Here is a 16,391-nt window from a genome sequence, read left to right on the forward strand (position 1 = left end):
GCCCTGGCATTCCATAATGTGTACTGGTTTTGTCGCAACCAAACCCGGCTCATCCCACACTCTGTTCTGGTGATCGGATTTGCCAGTGGATGACATGAACTGATTCAGCCTGGTCTGCTCCTGACCCATGCCGAATGTATGCCAGTGGGAAACTTTCCATGGCCTATTCTGGGCTGTTTCCTATCATGCTTCTTGCGCTTACCTGCAGGGACTGTGTCCTCCCAGAGGAGTTGCCCAGGCTCCTCCATCAGAACCCCTCCCAATGCCAGATTTTGCACTTGCCAGGGGGTTCTTGAGCCAATCCTACTCAGTTCATCTCCTGTCCTAGCAGGAACAGTGGCTTTTCCTGGCTGGCTTTCACCCCATTCTGGTTCTTGTTGTTGGATGTTTCAGCCCAGCCATGGCTCGTCCATACCCACATACAGCTCACACATGGCTCAGTAGGGGAGTGAGACCCAGCCTAGTCAGTCCCACATCTACCCTGGTTCTCCATAACACCAGATGGTGTTGGGATCTGAACCGGCCTGGTGCATCCAATCCCAGCCCACACTAGTGCCTCGGGTGACTACAACTGTTTCCTAGATAGAATGCAGCCCCCATTCCAGCACATACACCCCTTGGTGGGAGCCTCATCCCAGCTGTGGTGTCCCCTTACCTCCCAGATTGGGCCTGTTCCTAGCCGTAAATCACGCACCTGCCCGTGGTTGCTCTGAGGACCATTAGGTGCAAGCCTCAAGTTCATTTGGGATTCCCTCATTGCCAGCATTCTGTTTCCTCCATTTTGATTGAAGGGATCCCCAAAGAGACTTTGAGGTGTTCCCAGATCAGGTTATAAGCAAGCACAGTGCTTCACGCCCCAAAGCACTGTGGGTTCAGGAGGGAGCCTCCCAGGCAGCAGGTCAAAGAACCAAAAGTCCAAAACTCTCTGGCCGGGTGGCCAGCAGGCGGAGCCTGGCACCAAATGCCGCTCTGGCAGCCCTGGAGCAGCTCACCACGTGTACGTGGTAGCTACTGTGTGTTCCCAGGCTTGAGGCGTGGCCACCCCAAGGCCCCCGGCAGGCAGCAAGGTAGCTGCCTGCTGGAGGTTCAAGTCCTTAGGCCCCAGTCCCACCCCTCCTGGCTCCTCCCCCCAGCTCCAGCCACATGGCAAGCAGTAAGGGAGGCCCAGACTCGCTACACAGACTCCCCGGACTCACCCAGAAAAGGGGTAGCCATTGAGGTTCCGGCAAATCTGGGATCAGCTCACCACGTGTACGTGGTAGCTACTGTGTGTCTAAAATCAGAATCTTTGAAGGATATCCCACTTCCTCATTCACTGTGACTTTTTCACAGTAGCCACAAGATAGAAGCAATCCAAATGTCTACTGGCTGATGCATCCGCAGGGTATGTGTGATCTAGGTCTTTACTATGGAATACTATTTAGTCTTAAAAAGGGAACTTTACCATTTCTGAAATATGCATGGACTTAAAGAATCCATCTGAAATCAGCCAGAAGGGAAGAAACAAATGCTGCATTAGCTCAGTTACCTGTGGAGTGTTAAACACAGTCAAATGTTTAGGAGTAAAGTGGAATAGAGGTTGCCAGGAAAAACTGGAGCACTAGGAAACATGGAGATAGAATTCACAGGTTTAAAATGCACACTTAGGTAGGGTGAGTAAGATGATTAAGCCTAAACAAAACTAAAGTTAATCCTATTGAAATCTATACTGAAAAAATTGGTTATAGTGTCTAAGTGTACATACCTCATTCCCTAAAGGAGGTAACTATGTGAAATGATGGATATGCTAATTTTGTTAGCAACAAACATTTTATTATGAACATGCCAGACACCATTAAATATGTATATAATGAGAAATGATATCAAACCCAAAATATTAAGAGTTTATGCTTAAAATATTAATAATACTATGGATATTGCTGATATTCAGAATATTATTCAAGGTTGGTATATATTATATGAGCATTTTTTGTTTATCTTTTTATAGTGAAATAACATGAAAGAATGGAGATAAAATTCATAGCACCTTTATTCTAAATAACTAGAACATGCATTAAATAATTGTTTAGAGGGTGAACAAGTTAGATGGAAACAAGTGTGAATCATTGGTTAACATTTCAATAATTCTGTATACTTAATGTATACAAAAGACTTCATAGTTTCTAATGAAAAGTGCAGAATTTCAGGACATGAAGACAGACTTTCAGGTACCCCAGGAAGAGGGTAACCGTTGAAGAGAGAAAGTTTCTGCAACTCACCCATAACCTTGGGGATCAGGGTAAGCACTGAGATACAGAATATACAATTCTAGGCGCAATGCTGGGCCACCTTCATACAGCTCCACATTCTCCTAAGTTCACTTCAGCGGGTTTTCAGGTGACAGGGGTTCAAGATTACTACAAATCAAGGAATTCATGTTAAGAACAGCTTCTGCTCAACTACTTTAATTTTACTTACATTGGGGACAGAAAAAAATGAAGGCAGAAGGACTGACCTTTTTTTTAAATATTTGTTAAATTTTTGGTCCAAAAAAAAAATTTAGTCTCTGTCACTCTCTTTTCTGTTTCTCTTACAGAAGCAAACTTTTATTTAGTTACTGTTTGATTTTCAACTTCTTGTTATTTTCCACATATCTAGAACACAATTGTCAGACAATTAAACCAATTGAACTTCAAAACCAATGAACTTAAAAATCAGGAGTAGACAATGGGATGCTGGACTGAATTTGTCGGTATCAGCAATGTTGGGGTACGCTTAAATAAGAAACTGATTGAATTATAATTCCTTTTGAAGTATTATACCGCTGTAGCAAAATGGGGAAAATGTGTCGGGGGGTGGGAGTTTCGAGGGGAATCCCAGTCTATATGAAATTATACCACATAATTCAAACATTTAAAATAAAATATATATATATCTAAAAAATTCTTTCTCTTTGTATCTCCTCTCTGTAAATCTGACTTTCCAATAAAAAAAAATAAAAAATGAGACTTTTAAGGCATTTGAACATGTTTGCTAGTGTCAATATTTTGTGTCAAAACAAAAAGAAAAAAAATCTACACAATCTAGTTAAAGCAAACAGCAAGAAGAGATTTTTGCATTTCTCAAAAATAATGAGGGTAAAAACTAACACTTCAAACCAAGTACTCACATTTTTAAAACTAGATGTTCTCTGTTCAATAAAACCAGGTTAGTTACTGACCTTAGAGCAAATATTTCTTTTCTACATAATAGCTGTGAAATGGAAAATAGTTACGGACCAGAGTCTGCTGAGAGATATCAGTATGGTCTCTTTGTGAATGTTGGGGGAACCTTGATTCTGTCAAGGCCCATTTGGATGTTTAAAGCATCGTTCATAGGTCACACAAGATTATCAACTTTATCAGAGTCTTACTTGTGGCTGCATGTCAGGGTCTGCCCAAATGATTTTGCCAGCTGGATATTTGCCATCCCTGCTAGAGACGCCGTTTTGAACAGTTATTTTCATTGCAAGTCACCTTCCCAAGGCCTTAGGAAGACAGTTGAAAGACAGAGTGCCTGGGTTAGCACACCGTCAAGAGAGCAGCTGCCTGCACCATCCTGCCTCCTGGTTCGAGTACCACTGGCTGGAGAGACCTTCCTCTTTCCCATTTGGACAGAAAGAGGGTACAGGTGCACAACTTAAGTTGCTGCTCCCATGTGGGCAATCACCCCAGGCCCCAGCCCTGCTGTCTGGAAGGCGTGGTTTAAGCCTAACCTTCCGCATGGCCTTTCATGTGGCACAGCTTTCAGGCCTCCAACATGGCTACAGCGTCAAGGGGAGTACATGTGGAACATGACCTCTGACATGACCGGAAGATCTGGGGAAATGGATGTGTCATATAGCCAATTACAGCATCTTTGATGGGCATGGGGCCTGCCGGAATGCTCCCTCCTGCCCTCCCTTTTCTTACCCTTTAAAATCTGTAACCTATGCATAATAAAGCAGACATTCCTCACCAGCTTGTCTCCAGTGTCTTGAGGCCGAAGGCCACTGTCTGACTCACCTTGTGTGACCTCGAGGGCCTGCTGGCAGACCTAAGCCCCTGAGACCCCTAACAAGGCCCAGTAAAGTGTAGCCGCTCCTGCAGGCTGAGGCAGGGCAGTCAGGGGAAAGCTTGCATCTCCACAACCTCCAGCAGGGAATTCCTTTTGGAGGTCACAGGTGTTCTCCCAATCCACAGAGAGAGTGGCACCTAACGATGTGTCAAGGTCTCTACTCTGAGGTCAGTGCTGACAGACAAGCAGAGATCTACACTGCAGCGGAATGGGCTCTTCTGTGTGTAGCCCTGCCATTCTTATGTAGGCATAGTGCTTAATCCTAAGACTTCATAAAAGTGAGTCACTGTGTGATCCAGTTTAGTCCCAGCCTGGATAAACAGAGAACAAGGAACCACAAAAATGTGTCGTGGGGCCCAGAGTCACCCTGATCGAATCCCAAACTGAACAGACCCAATGGTGCTTGTCCCCAGACTGGTACCCATGGGCAGAGCCTCTAGATCTGCCCCACTGCCAACTGTCATCCCATAGTCCCATGCATTCAGTCTTACACCCCGGCTGGCATCCTCAAGAATTGATGGCACTGGATGTGGGCTGTGAGTCGCCTTGAGCAGCAGACAGATCCCAGCAGTGCGGGTTTTATTCTTACCTCTGTGCCTCATTGATCTCTGTAGCTTGTGAGTTCCTGGTTTGATCTAGCACTGTCAACCACAGATACAATACCCAGCAAAGCTATTCTTTAGATACAAAGGAGAGATACAGGCACTGCCAGATAAGAAAAGCTGACAGAGTTTATTAGCACTAGATCTGTCTTAGATGAAATCCTAAGAGAGCTCTACAAACTGAAATAAAGATACGATAACAAACAGGTGATACTATCAGAATAGAATGAACTCACTGGTAAGAATGATCATACAAATTACAAATTCCGGGCCAGGCGGCGTGGCCTAGCGGCTAAAGTCCTCTCCTTGAAACCCCGGGATCCCATTTGGGCGCCGGTTTTAATCCCGGCTGCTCCACTTCCCATCCAGCTCCCTGCTTGTGACCTGGGAAAGCAGTCGAGGACGGCCCAATGCATTGGGACACTGCACCCCCGTGGGAGACCTGGAAGAGGTTCCAGGTTCCCAGCTTCGGATCGGCGCATACCGGCCCGTTGTGGCTCACTTGGGGAGTGAATCATCGGATGGAAGATTTTCCTCTCTGTCTCTCCTCCTCTGTGTATATCTGACTTTGTAATAAAATAAATAAATCTTTTAAAAAAAAGAACAAATTACAATTGCCCTAATATTGTAAAAATTATACATAAGTCATTTATATCTTTAGTGGGGAGACTAAATGCAAAACAGATAAAAATATTCTCATTAAAATGTCATGAGTCTGATAATACAGACAAGATGCAAAAAAATAAAAATCCAAACTGTAAAGAGAGATGGAGCATAAGTATATATAGCTGAGTGGTAATTTCATCTATGCAGGACTGTTGGTTGCTATAATATCTTTACAATCAATGTCAAGTTGATGTTATTTCCATGAAACTCATTATAAATAAAACCACAACTTTTGTAAGCCTCATGGAAGCCACAACCTCAAAATTTGCAATAGCAATACAGAAACACAAGCAAAGCATCCAACACATTGGAAAAAAAACCCACCTAGCCATAAAAGAATATTGCAAGAGTTGGACAGTGATCAATATCAAAGCAACAGGGCCCAGAACAAAAGTCTGGTGGCTGAGGTCCTTGCTTTGCAAGCCTGGGATCCCACATGAGTGCTGGTTTGTATCCCAGCTGTTCCGCTTCCCTTCCAGCTCCCTGTTTGTGGCCTGGGAAAGCAACAAAGGACAGCTCAAGACCTTGGGACTCTGCACCCACAGAGGAAATTCCTGTGGCTCCCGCCTTCGGACTTGGTGGCTAAGAGTGGAGTAAACCAGCAGGTGAAAGATCTTCCTCTCTGTCTCCCCTTGACTCTGTAAGTCGGACTTTCCAATAAAAATAAATCTTTTAAAAGAACTCAAAGAAATACAGTCTTACTATGATAATTATCTAAAGAATAGACAGATTAAATTCTCCCAGTAAAAGAATTGAAAAAAATGGAACCTCAGGTGAGCATTTCTTCTAGGTGTTATGACACATTATGACGTGTTTATTTTATGTATTGAATTTGTATATGTTTGTATATATATATATATGTATATATATGTACACACTCTCCAAAGTGAGATTATTGAATTATGTATAAGCTGTACTCCTAACTTTTTGCCAAAGTCCTGTAATGTTTCTCAGGAGGGTGGTACTAATTTATATTCCTACCAATGTGTACCATGATTCACTCTATCTTATTATTCTTACCATACTATCTTTCATCATTTTGGTAAAGGTCATACTGAATGGACTAAGGTAATATGTCATTATTATTTTGATAATAAGAAATTTCTCATATATTTGTTGATCACAGATATACTTTCTTTGGAAAAATATCTATTTATTCACATTAAAGGCTCATTTTGAATTATCTTTTGCCATTGATTAGATATGATTAGATAACTTAGATATGATTTCTTTTCAAAATTATAGTTCACTATTTTTCTGCCATTTTATGATTTCTTTTTCATATGTTGTTTATTTTTGCACTTTCTGTATTTGCTAGAGTATAATAGACTATAATTTCATAAGATCTTGTGTCATTTGTTCAATATGCTGAAACTTTATATCTCATTGAATTTGTATGAATTTTACCCAAGTGCTTATAATCTTGAAGCTTGTAAAACTGGTATCCAGCTCCTTCTATTGGTTCTACTACACAGAAACGTATAAAAAGAGAAGAAAAATAATCTAAAATTCTAAAACAGAGAAATGGACATGAATATTTATTTATGGTTAATTAAAAACATATTTGTGTGTGAATGTGATCAGCAACTCTTCAAAGACAATGACATTTTCAGAAAAGTTTAGATGATTGTTCTTCCTGGTAAGCAGTGACTGGGGAAAATGCCTTTGTGTCTTTTAGGAATAATCTAGAAACAAAATATAGCATGATATTCTGGAAATGTCATTGTATCTTTAGCTAGAGACTAGGCCTTCTCTCTCAGGCCCACCAGGAAAGGAAAGTTGTTCGGAATGAGATTGGTGGATGGGTTCAGAATCCCCACTGTGATGATGCCGTGCAAGACACTGCTTATAAGATGATGAAAGGTATGCCTGCATGTCAGTGTTGGGATTTGAGAAAGTAGCAAGGGAGAGCTAACTCCCTCAAAGTAAAGACAGATTCTCTGTCTGCCAAAAACGCTCAGTGTGATTGATGAATAGAAGGCACCCAGATGTCACCAAGGGCCCCATTTTAGTTATCACATTCTTTCCAGTCAGTCTTCCAATTTCCTTGAAAGTTCTGTGATAGTGGTGATGCAAATTCGGGTTTACAGTATAATTCCCTAACGCGTAGAATCAAAGTTTCCATCTCAGTTTTTCTTATATCAAGTTTGTAAAAATTGTGAGTACTCATTCCAACTTCCCATCACTGAAGTCAAGCTTCCTAAGAGCACAGCGAGTGTTTAGAGTTCAGAGATGTGATTTTCATCAGATAGGAATACAACAGTGTGCAGGAAGGGTTTTCTAAATTGTTGAAGGAGATGGAAGAGCAGGTATAAGTTAGGGTCCCCAGCAGGTCTTACTGCATTCCACTGTATTCTGCATGCATTACACCAGGAAGCTGCTGCTGACACTCCAATTTTAAAGTTTCAGAATTCAAGAGAAAACCATCTGCTGCTGTCACAGCTAATGTACACTTGTGGAGGTGCTGACCAGCACAGGGAAAGGATGCTGGGTTCAGCCTGCCAGTGCTCACGATGGCCCCTAACTCATGGTTGGAGAGAGAAACTCTTCTCACTCCCCCCCATGTTCTAAATCATGTGAGTGCATGTCAGTGCCGATTGCAGACAGTATCCAGAATCCAAAAGGAACACAAAATGGGACAAATCCAGGTTAAAGATGAGCACCACCTGCAGAGGATCAGCCCAGGGATAGTGGACAAGTTTGAGCATTTGTCTATATACTCTGGATTTAGTATCTAGGTCATTGGTGACACTAAGCAGAATTATTGTAGGGCTTGGTTGGAAGAGATGCCCACAACCAACTTTCCATGGTGAGTTAAAGGTAAAAAAGAATGGATTCTTGCAGAGTATTTCCAACATTTTCTTCCAAAAGTTTGAAGGTTTCTGGATGCAGGTTTAGATCTGTTATCCATTTAGATTTGATCTTAGTATATGGTGAGAGATGTGGGTCTATCTTTTTGTTTTTACAGGCTATCAACCAGTTGTCCCAACAGCATTTATTGAACAGACCTTCCCATTTGCCTGGATTATTGTTTGTCCTTTTGTCAAAGATTAATTGACTGTATCTGTGTGGGTTCCTGTCTGGCGTTTCTATTCTGCTCCATTGATCTTCCTCTCTATCTTTGTGCCAGTACCACGCTGTTTTGATAACCACTGCCCTGTAGTATGTCCAGAGGTCCGGGACTGTGATTCCTCCTGCTAACTTCCTGTTCTTCAGGATGGTTCTAGCTATTCGTGGTTTTTTGTGTTTCTAGATGAACCTTTGGATCATCGTTTCCAGTTCCCTGAAGAATGTTTTGGGCAGTTTGATTGGAATTGCGTTGAATGTATATATTGTTTTTGGCAATATAGACATTTTAATGATATTGATTTTACCTATCCAGGAGCATGGGATGTTACTCCATCTTTCTAGATCTTGTTCAATTTCTTTTTTAAGTAGTTTGTAGTTTTCTTCAAATAGGTCTCCTACATTTTTGGTTAGGTTTATTCCCAGATACTTCATGCTTTTCTCTGTTATTTTGAATGGTATCTTGCTGGTTAGATCTTTTTCCAACTTGGGGCTGTTAGCATACACTATGGCTGTTGATTTTTGTTCATTAATTTTGTACCCTGCCACTCTACCGAACTCTCGTATAAGTTCTAGTAGTCTCTGTGTTGAGCCTTTTGGCTCTTCCATATAAAGAATCATGTCATCTGTGTATAGTGAAAGCTTGACTTCTTCATTTCCCATTTGGATTCCTCTGATTTCTTTTTCTTGTCTTATGGCCTCAGAGAGTACCTCTAGAACTATGTTGAATAGCAGTGGAGAAAGCGGACATCTCTGTCTTGTTCCAGATCTCAGTGGGAAAGGTTCCAGTTTTTCTCCATTCAGTATGATGATGGCGTTGGGTTTTTCATATATTGCTTTGATTATGTAGTGGATTTTTCCATCTATGCCTACTCTGCAAGATCTAGGGGTAGGTCCCTACTTCCTAAGAAGGACACCAAAAGCAGTAGAAATCAAGACCAGAATAAACAAATGGGACCTCATCAAACTAAGAAGCTTCTGCACAGCAAAGAAAGCAATCAACAAAGTAAAAAAGCAGCCCACAGAATGGGAGAAGATCTTCATGCACTACATAGGTGATTGAGGGCTAATCTCCAGAGTATACAAAGAATTACAAAACAGCCAAAACACCAAAATAAACAAGCCACTCAAGAAATGGGCACGAGAAATGGGCAGACATTTCACAAAGGAACAATCCCAAATGGCAAATAAACATGAAAAAATGCTCAAGCTCCCTGGCAATAAGGGAAATCCAAATTAAAACATCAATGAGATACCACCTAACGCCAGTAAGACTGGCCCACATGAAAAACACCAACAACACTTGCTGGCGAGGTTGCGGGAAAAAAGGAACCTACTCCACTGCTGGTGGGGCTGCAGGCTGGTACAGCCTCTATGGAAATCAGTATGGAGAATATTCAAACAACTCAAATTCAACATACCGTATGATCCAGCTATAGCACTCCTAGGAATATATCCAAAAAACTTGTTTTATGAGAAACCAACATGCACTCCTATGTTCATGGCAGCACAATCAATAATTGCAAAAACATGGAAGCAACCAAAATGCCCATCAGCAGAGGATTGGATAAGAAAGCTATGGTTCATCTACTCCATGGAATACTACTCAGCTATTAAAAAAAACAAAATGCAGTTCTTTGTGGCCAAATGGGCCAAACTGGAAACCATAATGCTAAGGGAAATGAGCCAATCCCAAAAGGTTAGATACCACATGTTTGTCTTAATTTAAGATGATATGATGTTAAGCATAACATGTTATGTTATGGATATTGTGTCATATGTAGTATATAAACTAAAATTGAACTGTGAATGGGGGTCACAGAAAGTGGTTAAGAAATCGCATTTATTTTTAACATGTTGACTGCTCAATACCATATCAATTAATTCCATAACGATGTTAAGTGCTGCAGATGGTATATTAGTGCTTTTATTTGACCAGGAAGATACTCTGCTGACTCTGCCCTCAGACCAGAGAGGGTCTACCCAATAAGTAGTTGGACTTGACTGGACTATAAGATGTTGGACTCTATGCTTGGCATATACTTGCAAAGAGGGAATTTCAACTGAACTTGAACTATGGTTATGCAACAAGGTGGAGGAACCCACCATGGGGGGAGGGGTGGGGAGAATCCCAGATTCTATGAAATTACAACACAATGTAATTAATGAATAAATTTAATTAAAAAAAAGAATGGATTCAATGACAATGATAATTTTAAGTGAATTTATGGGAAGGAAAGATGTTTCATAGTTATTCGTGAAAATAGCTTGAGAAACTGAATGAAAGTTGTTTCTTTTTTCTTTCCTTTTCATTTCATATAAGACAGGAGTGGCATGCAAAAGTATTCGCTAAGTGAGAGAAAACAAGTTAACTTCGTTGGTAAAGCAGGAAATTCATGCAGAACAAAGTGCCTGTGGCTGCTGTGAGTAGGGTTGCTGTTACCTGCTCTGTCCTCCTGCTCTGATTTGCTTCCTCTCTCTTATGGCATTGGAAGGAGTTCTGTCCTGCATCAACTTAAAATACAGAAAGCTTTGCTGTTTTTTAGACTTCAAGGTCCTATGCAAGAACCCTGCATTATTAAATATACCATGTTTTTTAGTCCTTTACCATGTGTTGTCCCTAACACTGACGGTGATCAGTTTATTATGCTATTCATTTTTTAAGTTATTTTCTTATTATGTAGCTACTAGTTTACAGATGACAAAAGCATGCTACCCACAACCTTAGGGAGGCCTATAGTACTACACAATTATCACAGGGCTTGATTGGATGAGGAAATATAGTAGATACAGAAATATAGTAGTTGTAGAAGATTATTTGCTTGGTTAACTGGTTTAGAGATGGAAAGGTGGTCAGGAAAGAGGCAGAGAGAGAGGCAGAGAGACAGAGATGCCCACAACTGACCTACTGCTGGCCCCGGAAAGAGCCAGAGCTAGGAAGTGGCTCCAGGTCTCCCACATGTGGAAGAGCAGGAATGCCTGCCATCTGCCAGGATGCACACTACCAGGTAGTTGGAATGCCTATAAGGGGTCAAGACCAGAACCTTATGTTCCAATATTGGGGTGCAAGCATCCCAAACCGTGGCTAACTGCGGCACCAAACCCCTCCCCCTACTATGTTGTAGCCTCTTTGAGGGTTAAATTCCTAGTTTCTGTTCAGAACTGACAAGAAAGTTAACAAGTCTGAAATGGAAATTTGATTTTCTTTACAGGTGTCAATCTGAATCCAGACTTTCTCTTCATTTTATGGAAATAGGACAGAAAACAATAAATACTCATAAAGTGGTTTATACTCTAATGCATGAATGTTAACTTTATAGTTGCTTCGGAATAGTTCTTTTTCAATGTAATGATGCCCAGAAGTAGATATGTAGTTCAATTTTTAAATAAAAAAATCAGTAGTTCTAAATTGTCAAAAGTTAACTGGGCTAAATTCAAGGACCTTTCCCTAATCCCAAATGTAAGTATAAATAATTTTGCAATCCCAAGCAAATCATCTTGTTTGTTTTGAATTAAGTTTTGTGCTTTTTAAATGATGATAGTATTGTTTTGAACTTTGCTGGTAGCATATTTGTACAGAAAGGGAATTTGTAATTTGGAATCCAAGACAAAACTCATTTGCCAACATGTAAATTAAAGTCAAAACGTTAAGTGAAATAGGCCAACCACAGAAAGGCAGACTTCATATGTGGAGTTTGACTTAGTGATAATTTTACTGAAGTTAGGAGGGACAAGCAACGAAGGAAGGAAAGAGAACGTGTGTGAGAAGATTAAGGAGTTCTTAGTTCTAACTAGGTAAGAAGAAGTTTTGCATTTGTAATGTTCAGTAAAGCAACCACAGATAATGTTCTTGCACTGTCCATTTCCTCCTTACAAAAATTTAGAAGAAAGATTTTTGGATCATTTCGCTACAAAGAAATGTTAGCTATTGGGAATGCAGTTTATTTACCATGATTTAACATTATGCAATGGACACATTTCTAGAATCACTGCATAACATCCTACATGTGCAATTCCTACATGTTAAAAATCAAATCGCTGTGAAATAGTGAAATACAGAATATAAGTTGAATTCAGCTTCAGGTACCATCAAATGTCAAAAAATTCTTGTCACAGTGAATTATGTAAGTTAATCTGGTGACAAGTGTGACGGGTGCAGAGCCCGACCACACCACCAGCTCACTTTTGATTTACATTAGTTTCCATGTGAATAACGCACATAATGTTTAAAATATTTGAAAGTAACATTTGTCTTTTCTTCCTCTACTTCTTCGAAGTTGTTTTGAGCATTATTATGGGATGTTGTTCTGTTCCCTGAAGGTGTCAAATGCAATAAAGTGTTTTATATAGTATGTGTGGTTTTTCTTTCCTTATGACAAATTATAGAATTACACTATTGAATTCATGAGTAAATGTGTCTGGTTATAAAATATGAAATGTGTCTTCATGTTGCAAAGCAACATTAAATCAATATACTATTGGCAATGATATGAATTAATATTGCCATGGACTTATGCAATGAGATTAAATCTAGGTACTTTGCACATATTAACTAATAATAGTTTTATGCTACATTTATTTTCCTTTTAATAGATGCATAAATGTAAGAAAAAAGATATTAGATGGAGTCTCTCAGGACCACAAAATTGATTTTTGAAGGGAAATGAAACTGTTGTAGAATTTTTAATAATAGTAACTATAGACTGAGTATTGGAAAACATCTCCTTGATTTTTTTCGAAATATTTTTCCTGTATTTACTGAATATATCGCTACCTAAAATCAATTTTATTCTTAGCACTAGTTTAAAAGTACTTAAAAATCAATTCATGCTCACATGTTTATAAATTCTTATAAATATATATGCTCCATGAGAGTAGAATGAATGAGGAAAGTCAAATCTTTGATCCCCTCAGAAACATTATTTGAACTCCTCACCTCGATTTTATGATCTACAAAACAGGAATAAAAGTAGCAACTCATGATATTTTTGTAATTTTTAAATTCTAATAAAATGATTAGCCCAATTCTTAGTATACAATTTACATTAAATAAATGTTATCTTCATACTCATAAAATCAGATTTTGTGGTGTGCGGTTCGTATTTAACATTTACTTTTTGAAAAACATTAAACAAGGCGTCCTTATGCTAGATTATGTGTCTGCTTCACAAACATCTTACTGCAGATATTTCTATCATGCTGGGTAAAGTCTGGTTTTATCTCTTGAGCATGACATTTCATGGTAACCCCAGCTTCGTAACTCTGTTTTAATTCTTCATGATATATAAACCAGTCATTTTGCTGTTGATTCAGTGATTGGTTAGACTGTTATCTCCTCCCTGAAGCATTGCTTCCACATCTTAGCTGTGACCTCTCATAAAGGTTTTCCCTTTTCCCTGGTCAAAGGACCTGGCCATGTGGCTTCCTTTGGAAGTACCACTTGACTGAAGAAACAGAGGCCTTGATCTAGACAGTGTGCTGGTAACGGAGAGCACACGTGACCACCACATACCCTGACTGCCCCGGTCCCTAGAGGAGCCACACCTCTCCTTGTTGAGCTGGTCATTCCAATTCCAGAGTCCAACTTACAATGACTGAGCCTCAGCTGCTGTACCGACACATCCAAGTAACTGTCTGTTTTTATTTCCCTGGTCTTTGGGACACTTTCTTATTTGACACTGCTTGCGATTACCCACTAAAGCTTATGTTCATAGCATCTACAAGATTACACTGTGGTTAATAAGCCATCTTTTGCTTTCATAATTCCAAATTTATGTCAAAATTAAAAGGGCAGTAAATATTTTAAAATTTATGTGTTAGAAAGTCCAGGTACACACAGATATTAAAACAAAATGATTTTTACTTTAAGATAGATTTATTTGCCATGGATGTTTCTTTCTAATCAACGTTTAATAGGCAATAATCTTATGCACTAAATATCTATATGGAACTAGTGGCACACACAACTGAAACTGAGTTACTTTCAGTCATAGTAAAAACTCAGAAGTTCAAGTAGGGATCTTTAACAAGGTTAAGTACAAGGTATAGGTAGGATATGGATAATTTACTTCTGCAAATCTCGCCGGACAGAATGTTGAGTGATTTTGATACGTGGTGGTAACAAATGCTATTTCTTTATAAAAGTATATAGGTGGAGTGCAATTGCTTGAAGAGGTGAAAATAAATCCTTTCTTTTTTACTCCAATCTGGGGAACAAGACAGGATTTGCTCTGTAATGCAATTATCATCTGACTTATAAAAATAATTTTTAGTTAATCAAATAAATAAAGCCTGATATAAAATCCATCATTGATACTAAAAGAATTTAGGGGTCTTATGTCTTTTTCTGTATCTCCATTTACTTCCCAAATTTCTTGAATGATAGAAGGCAAGTACAGAAAAGCCATACGAGTTCATGAACCTGTGTTTGAACATTCACTCCACCCATCTCAAAGGACTTTGGTGAGGACCAAAGATCGAATTTGTTAAATTTCTTTGAAATCCACTTAATTGGAAGGAGAAGTTTTTTAGACCAGGAATTTATATTAGTTTCATCAAAATACAATCATTATCTGATCTTTAAAACAATTTCAGGTATAAAAAATCAGAAGATGTTTATAACCATCATCAAGACAATGTATCGAGGTATTTTATTGGAACTCACAATCCATACATTTGTCAGGGAGGTGTTTTGTGACTGATTTATACATTATCTGTGCTGTTCTCAATTTTGGTGAGATGTTTACTGAAGTTCTGACAATGCATCCCACAACATTTGCTCATGGAGTTTCTCAGAAAATAGTATGGAGGAGTGTCTACATAGGCGGAGGGACATAGCTTATAGCGCAGCAGGGCAGAACTCCGCTCATCCCCCTGGGCCGGTGATGTCTGTTCCACTTGTCCCAGCAAGGCACTTGATCACCCTTCATCTTTAAAGGGAGCAAAACTTAACTACTTTCCTTAGGAGCAAACACTAAGGTAAGTAACCAAATTACAGTTTTAGTACTTACTTTATGTTTTTGCTCCTCAATCAGACAAATGATAAATCAAGAACAAAATGTTCTGAAAGTCTCTGGGAATACAGAGAAGAGAAGTTCCTAAAAACCTTCATACTGATTGTTCTCCCATCCTAAAAAACCATGACCTAGCATGAGCCCAAGACTTCCTGCTTCCCCTCAACCGAGCCTCTTTATAACTGTAAGGGTTGATGGAACTTTTCCTGATCAAACCTTAAGGTAACTTCCTGCTCCTCAAGGGCCTTCCATCACTGTTAGTGTTTCTAGAATTCACTACCCAGTGGTCATTTTACTTGGTTAGTGCTCCTGCCGGTCTCCAAGGATCTATTCTTATTTAATGCCTAATTTCTGATACTTATTACACAAATAAGAACATAGGCTATAAATAAGTATTTGGAAATAGTAAAATGCATAGCTAATAATCAAATGAATTAATTTAACAATTAAATGAATAATTGATACACAGCTAACATCGTCATTACATATAATATTTATTTAACAGCAAATTCAATAATTTCAAACATTAAAGCAAAATCTTTCTGACATATTTTGTATAAGATTGCCTTAGCTTACATGACCATAACAAAATATTGCCAACTGGACGGCATATGCAATGGAAAATTATTTTTCCCATTTCTAGAAGGGAGAAGTTGAAGATGCAGGGGTCTGCAGAATCTGTTCCTTGTGACGACAATAATGTTTAGATAATTTAATGAATTAAATATCTAGAGGAAATTAACGGCACATTCTGTGTGATGACTTTGTCTTCCTGCCTCTTACGCCCCTCACATGGGCAGCCTATCCTTGGTGCGTGCAATGAGGGAGGGGGAGAGAGAGAGAGAGAGAGAGAGAGAGAGAGAGAGAGAGAGAGAGAGGAGGGAAGATGTCAAGCTTATCACAAGGGTCGCTCCCTCAGGACCACATCTCACCTAACCACATTCCAAAGGCTCCCATCTCTAGGCATCAC

The sequence above is a fragment of the Ochotona princeps genome, chromosome 10 (genome assembly GCF_030435755.1).
Source record: "Ochotona princeps isolate mOchPri1 chromosome 10, mOchPri1.hap1, whole genome shotgun sequence".
NCBI lineage: Eukaryota > Metazoa > Chordata > Mammalia > Lagomorpha > Ochotonidae > Ochotona > Ochotona princeps.